We start from the raw sequence: 19,777 nt of genomic DNA on the forward strand, positions 1-19,777 counted from the left end.
TTTTTGAGTCTAATAATAACTAAATAAGCTATCTTTAAAGGTTTAATTAATCTGAATTTAACGATAAGGCAAGACCTCTATTTTACAGTAAGAATCAAATAAGAAAGCATATACCATTATTTTGGACATTACAGAGGTTTAGTAAGAGTTGGATTAGAATAAAAGTCTATTAAAACCTCTACATTATTGTCATTATTACTACCATTGTTATCATCATTATTGCTGTGATCATTGTTACTACACAATACTGTTCCCGTGAGTTCCTCTAAAGTATCAACAATGAATCTTCTCTTCCCGTTTGCTACTTCACTGTGTCATTTCTTAACTTGACCCTACTATCCTGCCACATCAACCAAGAGTTGGAACCCAAACTCTTTTGGGTGAAAATTCTAAAAACATTTATCCAAGTTATTTAATCTCAAAGAAAGAGAAGGTGAGCCACTTGTTTTATCTAAAATAATTGTGGCAGTACTTGGAAGGTTAATTTAGTATGTCCTTCTTGAGCCTTTTAAGGAAAGACATAGGTCAGACATGCAAGGTGAGTCAAAAGGTTGATGGTACAGTAGCTAACAACTTCAAATGGAGTCTACAGCCTTGAAAGTGATCAAAAGATTCATGATTATTTGGATTTGGCTTAATAATAAATTCTATCCAAATGTACACATGCAACATGAAATAAACAGAAAATTCAAGAAACTTGGAACCATTTTCACTTACTGAAGTAAAATCTTGACTAACTGCAGGGGGAAAAAATGGAAATTGTTGCATGTATTAATCAAATGCCAGCTCGTTTTCTGTATTTTTTATAGTATGAACTTCAATAGAGATTTGAAGTACTGCTTGATACTTTAAAAATAGATAACCACCATATGGAATTTATTAATCTTGATTTAAGATGTCGAAGGTCAAATTATTTTCCTCTTTCCTGTGAAGTGCTCCCTTCTACAAAGCCAGTATAATTTGTTCATGTTGTTATAGTTCCACATCTTCCAAAACACACAGATTATTCACATAAAATATTATTAACATTGCTCTATATAGTTGAGGTTTAATTTACTCATTTTTGAAATGCACAAGTATTATTTTGTTGAATATCTGCATTTTTAATAGTTTCCTTTCTTCAACTTAACTTGGAGTCCTATTAAAGTTATTGCAAAGAGATACACTATTTCTATTGAAAGGACAAAAGTCACACCAAGCAACTAATTCATTTTACAATACAACCATGAAAATTTCTGTAATATAAAGCTTGCCATCTTCCTATCTCAAAAGGGTATTCTGAAGAGTAACTAATAAATCAATTTAAAGAGTTTTGACATAATGTGCTATACATACACTCAATAAAAATGAAAAAAAGATTGCTGGAATTGCTTCAGATTGAAAGGGTGTTATATACAACCCACAGTGTACACAATCCAAACATTTCTATTTAATAAAGATAGTAGGTACTTAGGAAAAAAATTGTTTTAAGATGTGCAGACATCAATGTCTTTTATAACATTTCCAATCATTAATTACATAAGTAAACTTTGTGGGAATTCAGTGCTTAATCTCAGACAGGAAAGAGAGAAAGAGGAAAAATACCAGTTTTTACCACTGGTGCTACTCTTCAATTTCATGTTTTCATGTCCATGATTATCCCTAGACTAAGGGATCTGAATGAATAGAACACCTCCTACCCTTCCAAAAAACAATGCACAGAGACAACGGTTTCTCTCCATATGTCAGATAAGAAACTGTTCAGAATCTTTGCATCCCATTATAACTCTGATACAGAAGTGTATCTAGAACTTTCAGAAATTCCTAAATTTCACCTCTGCTAAATGCCATTCATGTAAGCCACCCTCTTTGCTTGAGTTAATGGTAGAAATACTTAAGCAATGCTTCTGTATTTTAGCTCTAGTACGTATGGAAGAGAAAAACACAGTAAGAAAAATTGTACAATCATCCTTTGCCTTATAGCTCATCTTCAATTAGCTTTGAGGTCCAGCCAGTCCCACACCTGAAACTGCTTTCAAATTCTTTCATTTACTTTCTTATCACCTCTGACCTGGATTTGCAAAAATCTTCTAAAAATCTGAAAATGTCCCGTCTCTATTCTCTCTCTCCTTCAAGCAGCCTTGCCCACTACCATAGGGATAATAGCCCGATGCCCTGGTCAGTGCATGGTAGTGGAGAATGGGGTAGCACGTAGCACTATTCTCTCCCAAACAGGCAAAGTTTAGGTGATCACCTTTGGAAATGCAAAGAAACGAAAATCAAAAGATAACAGATGGTCATTTTTACAGTAACTCACCCTATAAAATTTTTCTTTAGACATTTTATGGATTAAACCAGATTGTTTCCGAATTATCCATCAAAAGCACAAGGTATATTCTCAGAATGAAATAACTGGAAGAGAGTGATTTAAAACAAGCCAAACAAAGAAGCAATCAATTCTGCTACTTCTTCTGTTCTATTATAATCTGGCTGAAGACATATTTGTATTTTTAGCCCATAGCTCTTTTCTCAGTCTCAGACCTACATATCCATCTGCCAACTTGACATCTATACTTGAACATCTTAAAAGCATCCCAAATTTAACATGGGCAAATATTAACTTTTGAAATTCCTCTTCAAACATTCTCCAAAGTTTGGCATACTGACATTTTAGGATATGGTCCTTCTATCCTCCCACCTGAATTATCTTTGATAACTTCATCTCCTACATGCCACTCATCTGAGTCTTCCTGATTGTATTTCCAGGAAATATCTAGATTCAAACCACTTTCCTGCACCCCTCCTGCCACCACTCTAGGCCAAGACACCTCCTTTTCTAAACTGAACTCTGTCAACAGCCATATTACTATCTCTCTGCTTCTATTCTTGCCCCTCTAGTCCACTCCCCACAGAGCAGCAGAGTGAAATTTTTAAAGCACAAATTATATAATATTTCTCACCTGCTCAAACTTATTTTCAGTGAACTGAGAATGAAACACATAAATGTTCTTAGAGCAGTCTGCTAGCTCCTGCTTCATCTGGCTGCTCTCTTTTTCTCCAGGCTCAGCTTATGCCTAGGTTTTCAAATAAGCAGTGTGTCTCACACTTACACGAAGGAACAGTCCATTGTTTATCTGAAATTCAAATTTACTGAGTGCTCTACATTTTATCTGACAACCTTAGCCATCCCACTATCTGATTTGCCCCAGCATGCCAGCTACAACAGCTTTAAGAAATTTCCTCCTGAGCCATACCCTTTCTTGCTGTAACACCTACTAGTACTACTAACAGCAATGTTCTTCTGCCAGATCTTTACCTGACAAGCTACAAGTCTTCTTTCCAGACTTACCTTAAATGCCACTTTGTAAGACAGTCATCTAATATGTTTATACAAGTGAGGTCACACCATTAATTTCTCATAACACCTTATTTATGTTTTTCTTCTTGTTCTTATCATAGTTTATATATATATTTATTTATTTATTTATTTATTTGGACATAAATATGTGAATATGTGTTGGTTATACCACTGTATCCTCAATGCTAGCAGAAAATCATGGACATAGTAGAGCCTCAATATGTATTTTTCGAAAGGCAGAAACGGAGGGAGGGAGGAAAGGACGAAGGGGAGGGAGGGAAGAAGGGAGTAAGGAAGGGAGGATGGGAAGGGGAGGAGGAAGGGAGTAAAGAAGGAAGTCAATCCAAAGAACCCCATTATTCTAAGTCTATATTGTCTATGCAAACTTCTATCCTATAGTTCAATTTTTTGAAAGCATTTACTCTCTTTGGTCCAATGCATCTGACCTTAACCATGAACTATCACTCAGTCATTCTTATAGATTTATTGATCTTTGGAAATGAAGATATTGGCACACTGGCTTGTAAATGTAGTTTTTATTATTAAATGTCATGGATTTTATCATTTTATTATAAGGTCTAGCCTGATTCCTGGTCACTTCCATTTCCCCTCATCATAGTGTCAAGTACACTTGATTTCCCAAGTCAGTTTCTGCCTCTGTCTCTGGTTTCCTATTCTATTCCTAACTCAACCCAAAGGAAATATAATCAGTTCTAGCATCACATATAAGGATCAACTTCTATTCACTATTCACTTTATTCATTAGTTGGATTTTAATCTGATAAATAATTTTAGTCTCATTGTGGAGAACTGTGTTAGTCAAGATAGCAAAGTAAAGGTTATGTGTTCTGGAATCAGAAACCCACATCTCTAGTCTAGTCTTAGTAACTAAGTGAAATTGGAAAAGATTCTGCAATGCTCTGAATGTCAATATTCTCATTTATAAAATAAGCTATCTACTTCATGGCACTACTATGTTGATTATATGAGGTTGCTTTCCCCTCCTTAAAAACATTAATCTAAAATTCCAAATCCAAGCCCATATGTGATCTGGATACTACTAAACTCACCAGCCTCATTTGACACTCTTTTCCTGTCTTATATCAAGCAACATAAACTCTAATACTTGCAGTGGCCAGGTAGATGGTGCGAAAAACGAATCTGATGGGATGGAGAGGAAAACAGGAAGTAGTGGGAATATGCGTATGGTAGCTAACACAGGCCCCATTCGAAGAAATCAGCTTACTCGGTCTACGCAATTGTTGCCACGTAAGAACATAAGCTCAGTGTTTTTAGATCTAATTTTTCTTTAACAGAGGCCAGAAGTTCAAATGTTTATATAAACATTTTAAATTTTAAAATTTTGGGTACTGGTTAAAATAATTTTAGAACTTAGTGCAGAGGGCATCTGAGTGGCTCAATCAGTTAAACATCTGCTTTCTGTTCAGGTCATGATCCCAGGGTCCTGGGATCGAGCCCCATATCAGGATCCCTGCTCAGCGGGGAGTCTGCTCCTCCCTGTCCCTCTGCTCCTCTCCCAGCTTGTGCTCTCTCTCTCTTTCACTCACTCTCTCTCTCAAATAAATAAATAAAATCTTTAAGAAAAAAAAAAGAACTTGGTACAGAATTACCAATTAAATTGGCCAGGGAAATCATGACTCAATGTACTTTTTCTTTTGCACCCACATGTAAAGGTCATAAATGATAACTAGAATATAAAAAAGGAAAAAAAAATACAACTAGAATAAAGAAAAATAATAATTTCTCTGAGGAACACAGATGGAGCACAAAAAATAAGGTGACAAAATTTGTTTTTCCATGTCTGAAACCTGGTCTTAATTCATTTCATATGTTCCTTCTGCAGGTACTAATACAAAACAAAACAAAACAAAAAAATGCCTAGAGAAGCAGCTAAGTTATATACACCTGTCTCAGCCATTGACCCTCCACTACTCACCCCCAGGGCTTTGTCACTGTGCAGAAGCTCACCCGACCACTCCTTTGTCCTTGAAAGTACAGAATGCAGAGGCAGCTCTATCATGAGAGGAGTCCCCCGAGTCCCCCACCTGCTTCTTGGGAGCCTAGGAGTGCACACTCTAACGTTAGGAGAGTCCATGACAAACCCATATTCCTAAGCACGGTGGAAAAATAAGTCAGGATTCTGGGGAAGCTCCGCTGTTGCTGCCGTTATTCTTTTGCTTTCTTGTTTATTTTACACCCAGGTTCAGAAATAGATTGACCCTCTAAACTTCAGGGCTTTCTTTTAGAGAAGAAGTATTAAGGTTGTTAGAAAACAAATCTCATGCTGACTCACTAGCCCCTGTACAGAGCTTGCTGCAGCCAGAGAAAAATCTCTCCAGATTTATGGCGTTTGATTAATTCCTTCAGATGGCTCTGTAATAGATGCATCCCTGGAGCTTTTTCTGGGGTCATTTTTCCTTTATGTTTGTGTATTTTAAGCAAATGAACAACCAGTAGATTGGAATAAGTGTTTTTTAGAAAGAAATAAGTGAAAAGAAGAAAGAAAGAAAGAAAGAAAGAAAGAAAGAAAGAAAGAAAGAAAGAGAAAGAGAGAAAAGAAAGAAAGAAAAGAGAAAAAAGAAAAGAAAAGAGAGAGAAGGAGGGAGGCAGGGAGGGAGAGAGGGAGGGAAGGAGGAAGAAAGGGAGGGAGGGAGGGAGGGAGGGAGGGAGGAAGGAAGGAAGGAAGGAAGGAAGGAAGGAAGGAAGGAAGGAAGGAAGGAGAAGATCAGTTGTTCATGTGGAAAATGGTTGAAAGCAAAAAACTTCCAATTGGCTACAAGTGGCATCTTTCTAACACAGTAAGCCAGTCTTCAATAGCTCAGGGGACTTTTAGTCAATAAATTTAACAAGCTGCAACCGAGGCCAAGCTTCAGTGCAGTATGTAAATGAAAGTTCAGGAAGCCAACTTCTTCTCAACCCTAGGACAGAGTTAATAGAGGGGAAATGACAAAATGTGTAAGGAGGATTTGACAGAGTAAGCTTTTTTCTGTTGGTTTTTTTTTTTTCCCCTTTCCTATTTAACTTAAGGGCAAATAAACTAGAGAATCTTTGTTTTGAGAAATAAACCAAGCTGAAAGCATTTTTAAAAAAAGCTTCATACATGAAAATGATATTTTCATGGCCAAGAGTTTAAACATTTCACATTACAAACCCAGATTTTTAGAAAAGTGTCATTCTAGATATGGAAACACTAATATAATGTAGACTAACCATTTAGTTTATAAATTAATAAAGTTTGTGACGTGAACTGTGATGTCCCAAAACAGCACCAGAAATATCTATTGATCAAAGTTGTTAGACTTGCTGAAGAAAGGGAGAGCATTACCTTTACAGTGTTGCTAGTGTCTCAAAATGTGGTGATTAGAAAGGATATTCACTGGGTCTGGGCCAGGGGATTTTAAGGCAGATCATGCAAGACAGAGAATGGGGCAAAGTTTACAACAACAACAAAAAAGCTTTGGATTGGAGGATACAGCAAAGCGGGGTCTCAAAACAAGGCTTGATGGTCAAACTATACACTTTTGAAGCTGGTTCACAGTTTTGTCTTCCAGGAGAAAGTATTTCCTGGAGCAAGTAACTAAGTTATTTTTTCCTAGCTCCAGTATTATTTTGCACAGGCAGTAGAAGGTATATTTGGTCCCAGAATTTTTTAGCACACAGACATAAAACTAAGTTGGCTGTAGTTTTCACTCCAAAAGATGCATATACTTCATTTCTACAAAATTCCTCTTGTAAGAATAAGAACTATTTTGGCCTTAGATATCTCTGACTTTTCTGCTACATTGATGGAATGCTTTAGATATCCCTAAAAAGCAGACTGACTTACTCACTGTTCTTCTTGCTATGCCACCTAAGTTATTAACAGAATTACAGTCTTCAAGACTTAAGTCATTGAAAATAAATCGAAACCCTTAATTCTTAGAATACCACTTCCTTATGAATCATCCAAACAATTATATACCGAATCTACCAAATAGAGGATTGAGTAATAAAGCTAGTTTATTGAAGCATGGGATTTTTATATCATAAATGACATGAAGATAAGATGCGTGGTAGAGTTGGAGTCCGACCTGGTTTAGCGCATTAATTTGGTTTCTCTTCTAGGATTAAAATTTGTAACTGAACGGAAATTAGGAGAGTACCTAATTCAAACTCCTTCATTTTAATTACAAATAAATAGATAAATAAATATGAGGAAACATTACCATCTGCCTAAAGTCATACCTAGCTTCTTTTCGATGCCTTATTTTTGGAGGCTTTAAAATCAGAATTCATTCTTCCTTCCAAATGCTTTCGCTCTGCCTCAGTTTTTCTTTGTCTCCCACAGACTGGTCTTCAGGAAAGAACATCTCTACATGCTGGCACTATACCCCATCAGAGTTGTTCTTTCCAGAAACACTGGATTAGATCATGTTTCATGCCTTTTCCCCCAGGTCTATCTGCTGAAATCTCATGAATACGGTTCTACCCAGGCACCCCCCTTCCAGGGAAGCATCCTCCACTCTTAATTGGACACTCAAATCTCTGCTTCCACTACTGGTCCATCACTGGGACTCAGATATATTTCAGCATGGTTAGCTACAGGTAGGGCACTCTGCCAGGTGTCTATCTGATTGAGAGGCTGAAGATAATTCTGGAAAATCATACATCTTAAAAAGGAAAATGAAGCAGCAAATATGGCCCAACAAGCTCGCAAGCAGCAAAGAAAATCATGACCAGTCATGATCACCGTAGACACATTTTAAACCTAGAGAGAATAAAAGCTAAAACAACTGTTTTTAACTAATAATTGCAATGCTAAGTCCCATGAGGCTAAGAGGAACAAAGAGGCAGGGTGATGAAAGACCTCTGCTTATCAGTTACACACCCCACAAGTGGCCCTGACAACAAGCAGCTACGGCGCTGATGGTTTGCGGGGAGGTGGAGTGGCTACTGGTGCCAGCACTCATGTTGGGTGTCAAGAGTAAGGGCAGTAGAGCCTCATTAGTAGGCATCACCAACAGGAGCTCTAAAAGCAGACGATTACACTGCCTAATGACCAAGAGAATCTGGCTTACAGACAAACAAAAACCCTACTGCATTAGGAGTGGTGGGGAGTCCACAAGAGCGAGTTAAGACTGATACCTAGAACGGTGTTATTGGTTAGTGTCCCTGGGGCTCTAGGCCTGAGGAAATATGTTACAGTCTGCTTTCTTTCTCATGGTTCTAGCTTAAATCCAAATCAATGTTTTTTTAAGCTTTACATCTCATCTATTCAGCCCTTTCTTTGTCCTGTTTTCTCTTTTTATTCCATTTTTTTCCTGATCAATCACAAAATTAATATTTATAGTATTATAGAATTAACACTATTTAAAATATATTTAAGATATCCCTTGACTGATGCAAAGAAAGTAAAGAGGACGTGCAATTATGATACATGTTATTCGTGGCCAGTGGTTACTCACTAAATAACCCACCATTTATTAATACTTTCTGCTTCTCTTGAAATGAAATGACGCTCAATTTCACAGATATTGGGTATATGACTCAGTTCTATATTCCAATGCCTGATTGGACAGGTAAGTGAGGAAAATTATGTTATTAGAAAAAAATAAATAGCTTTACTTTTTACTTCAAGAAATTCTTGAACCAATTTCTCTGAGCGAAAAGTTTGCACCTCTGGGCAAAATCTCTCCTCTTAGCACAACAAACTGTTCACCTGGGCAAGCAGCTTACCCAAGAGTTTATTTAATGAAACTTGACTCAGGATCCTCATCTCACTCACATAATCCTAAATTACGTCACAATCCCAATCAGCTCTTGTCCTTGAAAATCCCATCATCAATTCCTTGAGCATAGACCCTAAAGCTATGTAAGCATTATTCTTTGATGTCTCCTTTTTGAGAAACTACTAGGACTGTCAAGGTAACACTCTCCCGTATTGAAGTACATCTAATAAAATTAGCTCTGTTTGACTGACATGCTTTAGCGGTCATTTGGGGAGTCTGAGAAATGACCCTGAGTTCCAGCTGAGACGCCATCACCACCACTTCTATGCCCACTGTAGCTCAAGATCTTTTACGTGGACACAGCATGCTGCCCTTCCAGCTGTGAAGGGCAGATAAGCAGAACTCTTACTTTTTTTCTTTGAGTTTTCAACTTCTGAGTTTACTTTATCTCTTAGAAATGAGGAACCCTGTATAGGAATCCTTTTATTGTCTTGTCAAATTTTAAAATATTTTTCTTTGGTAGAAATCTGCTTTGTTATTGAGAACACTATTATTGTCTTTATCTGTCCTCATCATCTTTTGTGGTTAAGTTCATTCGGGGATGTTCATAGAGAAGAGAAAAGTCCATCCCTCAAGCAGCCTCCAAAGATTCACAAGGTCAGAAGAACTCATCACACTGGCATCCTTATAGGACAGACATTGCCTTGGGTCACCTATCAATACCTTATCAAAAGTTTGCTCTATCTTGTCTTGTTTTGTTCATTAGGGTGTTGCTCTGAAAAGGGATCCCTTCAGTCTAATCTACAACAGTCCACCCACAGAGAAATGGCCATTTATCAATCTCTAATTGAAAAGAGCCAACTATTAAGTTGGGAGCCCAAGACACAAAGTACAAGAGCAACTTATTCTGCCATCCACTGGCAGACACTCATGGGCTTGTCTCAATGTAAGTTAATACCCGCTCTGGGCCAAATTCCTGTTTCTTGCAAGGTTTTGCACTATGAATCTAATTCTAGTGCTTCTCTTTATGAATGACATAATTACACAAAAGGCAATTAAGAACTATAGTGGATATTTGGGGGAATTTTTAATATTAACGAGCTTGTTCATGCCAGAGGCGCCTTAAAACAAAAAGGGAGTAAAATTGAAAATATCCATTGAGCATATTCTTTTTGTTTGTTTGAAGAAACGCCCCAAATAATTTCAGATTACAAAACTGTTTCTTGAAAAGAGCTCTTAGTCAAGACACATGGAAAATATAACAATTCAAATGCATCTGTTTTAGACCTATATCATAACTTGACCGTAGCAGCCTTTATCCCGCTTGTCCTCTTCCCCTCTCCTGTGCTCTTGCAGTACCATCTCTCTTTCCACTCTTTATGATTCAGCTCCTTTCCATTCTGGACAGCCATAAATCCCCAAAGCCCCACTGCCTCTTAAAATTAAATTCACTTTAAAACAGGGCAAATCCCTGTTCCAGAATTAGCACTCTAGTTAGACACCAACATGAACTGCTATACACGTATCACTATCATCCCTACTAAATTTTATAAATCAGGAAATTTTTTTAAAGAAAAATCTTTATGTTTTAGTATGCTTAATTGCACTTTTTTCTAGCTTTTTGAACAAGGAGACTCACATTGTCATTTTCTATGGGCCCCACAAATTATGTAGTCAGCCCCTATACTGAATTTCAAAGTACAGCAGGAAGAGATGTTAATAAATCCATAGAATTCCTCCCTTGTGATTTTCATCAAGTTGCACCAAAAAAAGTGGATCAAAATAGGTCACTTAAAAGAAAATGCTAGTTTTTTTTTTTTTAATTGGGAATATGCACTACCATAGGGAAAGAATATTGTATTTACCTCACTGCAGACCTCTTGGTATAAAAAACAAATAAGAAAGTAAACAAATAAAAAACCAAATGACGAATTAGGTCATTTGGCTTATATGCCCACAGCTCTTTCTGCCAGCAATTTGAATTGGGGACGAGTTTTGTTCTTTTGATTTCATTGAATACTTTTGGCGTCTGGATTAGAAGTAGATTACAAGCTCTTGTCATAAATACCCCGTTAGTATTTGTCTGTACACAGTTCTCAAAGCTGAGATCTCTAGAAGTTTAGACGTCAATGTGTCACATTGTGCCATCCCATTAAATGATTCTGAAAATAATCATTCAATGAAAAAAATCAGAAAAGCTTGGTACTCACAGAGGCTGAAATCGTCACCGCCAGAAACGTGGTACATGATCACCCTACCTTGAGCAGTGCCGTGGCTCTGTATTGATGACTTCATCAACTCAGGCTGATGGATGGTCCTGGGGAGCAGGAAGCAAGGGTTGAAAACTGGGACCACATACATCCACTTAAATTAACTATTGGGACTGAGAACTGAGGCCCACCTGTGTCAACATAACTTAACTACGTGTTCTAGGAAATTCTGGCCCAGGAACATTAGCCAGTAGGCCAGTAAATAATGTAACTGTTTGCTTCAGAAATTCCTGCAACCAATTTGTCTGGGAAAAATAGTTTGGTCATCTGGGATAACAGCTCGCCTTTCAAGACAATATATGGCTCACCTGGCAAAAGGCTTGCATATCAAATAATTCACTCACCTCCCTTACCTTGGCAGTCTCACCTCACTGCGTCCACCAACCTTAAATTATTATGCCACGAAACTGGCTCAGTCCTGATCAGTTTTCTGCCCAGAAAAACCCTAAACCACTCAAAGCACACCTCATAACTTTATAAATATATTTTTCTTACGTTCCTGTTTAAGACACTACTAAGACTCTATTAGGGAGGTGTTTGTCCTATTTTAGCAGAATAAACTGAGCTCTGCTTAACCAGTAGACGTTGGGGGGAATCTTTTGAGGAGCTGTCAATCAATGGGCACGTTCCTATCAATCAAAATAATTGAAAACAGAGAGAAACAAGCAATAACCAACTGATAGAGCTAGAAAATGACAAAATAGAAGATCTTTTCTAGCACCGGAAATTTATTGTTAGTCACACTACCCCAAAATTTGATTTCCCTACAAATGTTTTAATATTTAACATATTAAATGAGTTTGGGTAGTAGAGCAGTAATCAAATAGAAAATGTTACTTAGCATGTCTATATAATTAAAATTAAGATTTATTTCCCAGACTTTGTGTCAGAAAATCTGCAACCAATATCTAGTTCTACAAATTATCTCTGTAATCTTATAAAAATCACTGATTCTTTGTTTAGTTCTTCACTTCTAAAATAAGCAATACACCAGACAGCATAATTTTGACTTCTCACTCTGTATCAGGCAGTGTTCCAGGAAATGGAAATATGTTTTAGTGGCCACACAATCATTAAACTAAAAAATGTAGGAAGATACATTTGCAAAATTTAAAAAGTAATGCAAACATGTAAAGTCTTCTTATTTTTGTTATCATCAACAATAATATCTAGATTCTCTAATATGCAGAGCCAAAGTGTTTTTAAAAAGTGAAATTAGTAAAGTCTCTAGGTGAGAAGTTCTTTAAAGCCAGAGTCCATCAATATGAATGTTTGGTCATTCTGAATTTATCAGGCTTATTTCCATTTGGTTGTCATAAAATTTGAGATCATAAAAAATACTGATGAAATTCTATCAAGGACCTCTTCCAAGACTCCTTCTTATACAAAGTAAATAACAAAAAAGGTTGTTTTAGAAATATAAATTTTAGATGAAATTGCATTTCTTATTTTTTATTTTGGTAAAATATATATAACTTAGTAATTACTTATTTTAATCATTTTTAGGTGTACAGTTCTATGGAATTCAGTACATCCACACTGTTGCACAACCGTCACCACTACCCATCTCCAGAACTTTTTCATCTCCCCAGGTGAAACTCTGTACCCATTAAACACTGCATTTCTCCTTCTGCTCCCTCTCCAGTCTCTGGCAATCACTATTTTATTTTCTGTCTCTAGGAATTTGACCACTCTGGTTACTTTAAATAAGTACAGTCATTCAATATGTGTCCTGGCAAATTTCACTCGTCATAATGTCCTCAAGGTTCATCTATTTTGTAGCATATGTCAGAATTTCCATCTTTTTTCTAGGCTTAATAATATTCCATTGTATGCATATACCACATTCTGCTTACCCATTCATCTGTCAATGGACACTTAGGTTGCTTCTACATTTTAGCTTTTACACAATGCTGCTATGAACGTGGGTGTTCAAATATCTCTATGAGACCCTGCTTTTAATTCTTTTGGGTGTATACCCAGCGTGGAATTGGTGGATCATCTGGTAATTCTATTTTTATTTTTTTGAAGAGTAACCATGCCATTTTCCACAGAGGCTGCACCATTTTACATTCCTTCCAGGAAAGCACAAAGGTTTCATTTCTGCACATTCTCTCCAACACTTGTTATTTTCTAGGGTTTTTTTTTTTTCTTTCTTTTTTCTTTCTTCCTTTTTTTTTTTTTTGATAAGAATCTTAATGCATAGGAAGTTGATTTCAATGTGGTTTTGATTTGCATTTCCCTGATAATTAGTGATGTTGAACCTCTTTGCATGTGCTTATTGGCCATTTGTATATCTTTTTTGGGAAATGTTTATTCAAGTCCTTTTCCTATTTTTTAATCAGATTGTTTCTTTGTTGTTGAGTTGTAGGAGTTCTTTATATATTCTGGATATTAATCCTTTATCAGACTATGATTTGCGAATAGTTTTTCCCATTTTGTGGGCTGCCTTTTACTCTGTTGATAGTGTCCTTTGATGCATAGAAACTTTTAATTTTCCTATTTTAATTACCTATTTTGGGATGCAATTGCATTTCTTAACTCTTACCTGTGAAACACACAAGTATGGCTCCAACTGCCCAAGAATTTACTATAAAAGTTGTATTGGAATTATACTTTTTATGAAACCCAGGATTTAACTGAGCAAATGAGAATGTGTTCATTTGCCACTGTGAAGAGAAAACAGATGGAGAACTCTGTTAAAATAAATACAGGGAAGAATGATCCACTGAACTCTTCATTTAAAGATGAAAAAAAAAAAGAAATATATTGTTGCACCTCATACTTAATGGGAAACAGCTAAAAATAAAAAGCAGATAAATCCTTCCAAGTTGGAGCTGTGACATACTCACAGGTGGAAACCAAGAAGTACCACAGAGCCAGGTCTTGTTTTGCCCACCAGCAGGATGGGCCTCCTGCTGTGCTCTGCCAAGAGCCATTATTTTCTATGCAAATAAAGGACATTTCCATAGTAAGATAAGTAGCTTTACTTTTGAGAGTGAAAGAAGAAAAAAAAACAAGGAAAATATGTTGGTTGTACACTATCAAGTACTATCCAATACCTAGAAAGTACGAAAGACTCAACAGCATGGAGAGCTCTTAAAAACGGTATGGAGTAAAAATAATAAACAAGGTAAGTTTTTCTAACAATGCCACTTATGTAAATTTAAAACAAATTTTTACAAATTTACAAAATTTAAATTATGTAAATTTAAAACAAAACATAAAAATTAGATATTTTACAAAGATAAAAATTCAAAGATATTTATCAAACCCAGGAGAAGTGGTTGTTTTTAAGAGGGAGAAAAATAAGGGTACCAGGGATAAAATCAAATAAATACACAATTAAATGAGGGAGACTGCATAAATTGATAGTAACAGTGTGCCATGAAGTAAGAATTAGAATGAAGTAAACTCTCTGCACCTATAATCCTACTTTTTAAAAAGTAGGCATGACAGAGATGTAACCAAGGACACCCAAGACCCGAAGTGGCCAGGAGGTGAAGTTGGGACCACTTAAAGGTGTCAGTAATTTGAGGTTTGTCCTTAGAAAACAAGCAATCCCTACGCCTCCCACGCAGCCCCCTTCCCAAATCCATTTTAACAAGGCTGGGAAGCCAACTGAATTTGTAAAGGAAGGAGCTGGGGTTCAAACCTCCACCCAAAGCTGCTAATCTCCTCTGCTCCTCTGCCCACCTCCCAACCCCCCAACCCGGGAGGATCTCCTGGCAAGCCTGTAAGGGTCACAGCCGCTTTAGGAAGCCCCTGATCCCTTCTGCCTCAGCAGAACTTTCTTCGCCCTTGAGCTTTGGCCAAGACAAAGAAAGCAGCTGTCTGTCTCCCTGTCAAAGAGAAGTTGTCCCTGGAAAAGATAGAAGGGCAGCCCCAAGGCTATGGCCTTGCCTCCTTACCAGCACTCCCCCCAAAACCTAATTTTATTCTCAGCTAGATTTTAATGCCCAGCCTCCTCTCTGCTCAGTTGAGAAGGCTACCCCACAAAAGAAGGCAAAGCCTTCCTCCCCCTCTTGGCCCTGGGTTCAAGGCCAGGGTTGCTGGGGAGACGCTGCCTGTTTTATTCACCTAGCAGCCTCCGCCCGGCTCCCCTTGTGGGAGCTTCTCCTCTGTTTAGCTGTCAGTTGTCCATCACCCCTTCCCCCCATTTATGCTTTTTTCTCTCTTAACAGAAAAGTGGGGAGCCACCCCATTCATCCCCATATTTGTCCCTCTCATAACTTCTCCCCATCCAGGAGGATCTCTCAGGCCTGGGGTGGGGGCCTGAGTGGGCACGGGTTTGATTCAACCTGCATGCTGCGAAGGACGCGGCTTCCTCTTGAACAGTGTGCTGTTGTAAACATATTTGAAAACTATTACCAATAAAGTTTTGTTAAAAAAAAAAAAGAAAGAAAACAGGCAACCCTTCACTCTGCAGCCTTTATGGAACAGCAAATGAAAATAAGAATAGAACGGTAGAGTAAGAAGGGAAATGAAGGCAGCAAAATGGAGCCTGGCTTATAAGCAAAAAAAGAGGACAAAGCCAAATAGAATTCAGAAAGAAGTAGCAATAACAATAGCATAAGAAGGAGAAGTGGGCTGAAAACAAATCTGCAAAAAGCTGTTTAGAGTAAAAAGAACGTAGGAGCAAGCTCAAGTAGTCCTAAGAGAATTCCCAGTTAGAATGAGCAAATAATAATGCCCAGATGTTGATAAAGGCATTTAGGGACCCTCTAACAGCCCCTCAAAAGATAAAATATAATTACGAAAATTTTGAAGGAACCATGTATTGTGTTTCATTTTGTTGCATTGTTTGTTTTAACTCTGATTACAATCTTGAAGAGGTTGGGTGAGTCCATGGTTTCCACATTTTAGTGTACATCGTCATCGCCTGGAGCGCTTGTTAAAGCACAGAGTGCCGAGACCCATTTCCAGAGTTTCTGATTCAGTAGGTCAGGGCTATGCTCTGAATACTTTTATTTCTAGTAAGTTCCCAGAGATTGATGGTATGTATGTTGCTGGTCCAGGGACCACTCTTTGAGAACTACTGGTCTCAAGGAGAACAACTAGTCTCAGTAGCTATTTGTAAAATAACTAGCTCACTGCATATTTAGTGCTTTCTAAATGTATTTTTTAAATTTTTAAATTTTATTATTTTTTAAAGATTTTTCTTTATTTATTTGAGAGAAAGAGAGAGATAGCAAGAGAGAGCATGAGTGGAGGAGAAGGAGAAGAAGACTCCCTGCTGGCTGAATGGGGAGCCCAGTATAGGGTTCAATCCCAAGACCACGGGATCATGACTCGAGCCAAAGGCAGACCCTTAACTGACTGAGCTACCTAGGTGCCCCAGATTTATTTATTTTAGAGAGAGAGAGAGCATGGGCTTGGGGCAGAAGGAGAGAGAGAATCTCAAACAGACTCCCTGCTGAGTGTGGAGCCCAAGGCAGGACTCCATCTCCTGACCCTGAGATCATGAACTGAGACGAAGTCAAGAGTTGGGTGCTTAACTGACTGAGCTACCCAGGCGCCTCTAGTGCTTTCTATACATACATTAAATTTAATTATGTATTTTTTTTCTCTTCCTCCTTTATTAAGTGAAGACAGGGTTTTTTATTTATTTTATTTATTTTATTTTTTTGAAGTTTGTTCTAATTTGTTACTGTATCCTCAACAACAAAAACAGGGCCTGGCACAGAGTAGGCGGTCAGGAAATATTTTATGACTGAATCAATTAGATCAATTCCTCTTTAATTCACAAACTGGATATTAAAGTTAGAATTAACAGTATTCTTTTTTTCTTAAGATTTTATTTATTTATTTGACAGAGAGAGAGACAGCCAGCGAGAGAGGGAACACAAGCAGGGGGAGTGGGAGAAGAAGAAGCAGGCTCTCAGCGGAGCAGGGAACCCGATGCGGGGCTCGATCCCAGGACCCCGGGGATCACACTCTAGGCCGAATGCAGATGCTTAACAGCTGAGCCACCCAGGTGCCCCAAGAATTAACCGTATTCTATGTAAGTGGTAGTCTACATATTTTAGAGATGCTCATCACTACGCATAAATAAGGTATAGATGCACAAGGTGTAAAACCTAGTGAACTCTAACTGTGGACCCTTTGCAATGATGCCGAGGGCTTGATTCATTTCTAAGTTAATTCCCTTGCATTCAGAGAACACAGTTTGTATAATTTTATCCTTTTTACTTCATTGAAATTGATCTCATGACCTACCATATTACTTTTGCTAAAGATCTCAACATGTGTGCTTGAAAAGAATTCAACTATTTATTGGCTGGGGTGTTTTACAAATGTCCTTTGGGTCAAGGTGGTGGGTAGTGTTGTTTAAGTCTTCTGTATCTTAGCAGACCTTCTGTCTAGTTTGTTTTTCAATTTTTGAGAGTGGGGTGTAAAAGTCCTTATTATTGTTAAATGTCTATTTCTCCCTCACTTTTTTTATCTTTTGCTTTACATATTTGTGGGGTACTGTAATTAGATGTGTGTCTATATGTGTTATTGCTGTATTTACCTGAAAAAATAACACTTTCATCACCATAAAATATTCTTCCTTGTCTCTAGCAATATATAGGTCTTAAAGTCAATTTTGTCTGATATAAGTGTAGTTATTCCAGATCCTTGATGGTTACCATTTGCATGTTGTATCTTTTTTCACCTCTTTACTTTCAATCCATTGAGTCTGAATCTACAGTGTGTCTTTTGTGGAGACCATAGAGTAGGATCGCATTTTTTAAATTTCAGTCTGACAATGTCTACATTTGATTTGGATGCTTAATTTATTCACATTTTATGTAATTATTGGTATTGGTTGGATTCATGTTTGCCATTTTACTATTTATGATCAAAAGGGACACAGCTACAGGTAAGAATACTTTGAATTCCCACTTTCCTTACCTGAATATTGGGAGTTTTTCACTAATCAGGGGCTTCACAGTTTGTTTTAAATCATGGTCAATTTCCAGGGCTCTGAATGCTTGCATTTGATAATATTCTCTAGTTTGTTTTTTTTTTAAGATTTTTTTTTTTTTATTTATGTGACAGAGAAACAGGCAGTGAGAGAGGGAACACAGCAGGGGGAGTGGGAGAGGAAGAAGCAGGCTCATAGCAGAGGAGCCTGATGTGGGGCTCGATCCCATAACGCCAGGATCACGCCCTGAGCCAAAGGCAGACGCTTAATGACTGCGCTACCCAGGCGCCCCAATATTCTCTAGTTTTATCATTGCTCTTTGAGGATAGAATATGGTCACCTTTTCATTCTGCCATGCTGGGAATCCCCAATTATGGGAATTTTTGCAATAGTTCAGGAATAAAAGAAAAGACAGTAAGAACTAGGAATGAATAGTGACAAACGCTCTAGAATGGATTTAGTAAATATTTAAATGAAGTAGACAAAATCTGAAGAATAATTGCATTTGAGAAGGATAAGTTCCAGGCCAATGGAACATGATGGTTAAAATTGTAGGTTTAAATCTTAACTTTGGCACTTTGGGCTAGGTGATCGTTCTAGGGCTCAGTTTATAAGCATTCTGGTGTAAGGACTTAACAATGCATGTGAGATTGTTTACACAGTGCCCGGCATCTTGTGATTTCCTAAAAGCTGGAGCTATGACTTTTACCCCTATTATTTACCATTATTAGGTGATCTTTTGCTCACATCAGCTCAATGCCTTGATAAAGGCATTGATAGCACCACTGAAAACAGATCACAGCCAGCAAGGGCCTACTCCATAAGAGCTTGATAAGAAAGTAAGGTACTTCCAATTCTTGCTAATCACCAATCAGACAAATTTAAGCGACATTTTTAGAACAATTAAGAAACATACCATTTTTCTATACTAAAAGCTCTAAATATGTTATGGCATAATTTTCACATTAGTAAGAAATATGATATTTTTCAAGAGAAGCTGTCAACTACCTTTAAAATAGCTGTCAAATTTTTCTCCCTATTTAATATATTCCAGAGGGGTTTTAAAAATAACATTTATTTCCTCTCCAATTTTTCCTCATTCCTTCAGCAAACACTGATTATTTTCCCTAGTGTCCTGAATACAGATTGAAATCAATGTGGATTTGGGGTTTATTATTTGATTAGTGCACCTGAATCATTAATGACATGAGCTCAATTCTTAAAATAGTTTGAATAAAGAGCTGCTGTCACAGATTACTCAAAGGGAGACCAACAATGCAAGCCTTCATTTCTACACATTAATGTTAACTACTAACTCATGCCCTAGACCTTATTTCAGTAGAAAAATCAAACGAATTCTAATATACAGCATGATGGTCATGTTTTTATTTATTTTTAGTTATTTATAATTTATATTTCCCATCCTTTCAAAATACATTTGAAGTTCCTTTTAATAAACACACAGACCATAAACGATAAAAGCGAAAGAGATCAGAAAAGAGATAGTAAAAGGGATAGAGAGAATTCTGTC

The 19,777-nt window shown here is 37.2% G+C and overlaps 1 long non-coding RNA gene across 3 annotated transcripts in view; it reads right to left on the bottom strand.

Moving 5' to 3' along the window:
* Positions 1-9,575: 9,575 nt before the first annotated feature.
* The window catches only part of LOC125281515 (uncharacterized), a 290,038-nt gene continuing 279,836 nt past the window's right edge, over positions 9,576-19,777 (bottom strand). For all 3 annotated transcript variants that reach the window (XR_008957342.1, XR_008957343.1, XR_008957344.1), the window contains exon 4: positions 9,576-11,383. This is a non-coding gene — a long non-coding RNA (uncharacterized LOC125281515). The remainder of the gene's footprint in view (positions 11,384-19,777) is intronic.

This window comes from Ursus arctos, unplaced genomic scaffold (assembly GCF_023065955.2).
Source record: "Ursus arctos isolate Adak ecotype North America unplaced genomic scaffold, UrsArc2.0 scaffold_4, whole genome shotgun sequence".
NCBI classification, from domain to species: Eukaryota; Metazoa; Chordata; class Mammalia; order Carnivora; family Ursidae; genus Ursus; species Ursus arctos.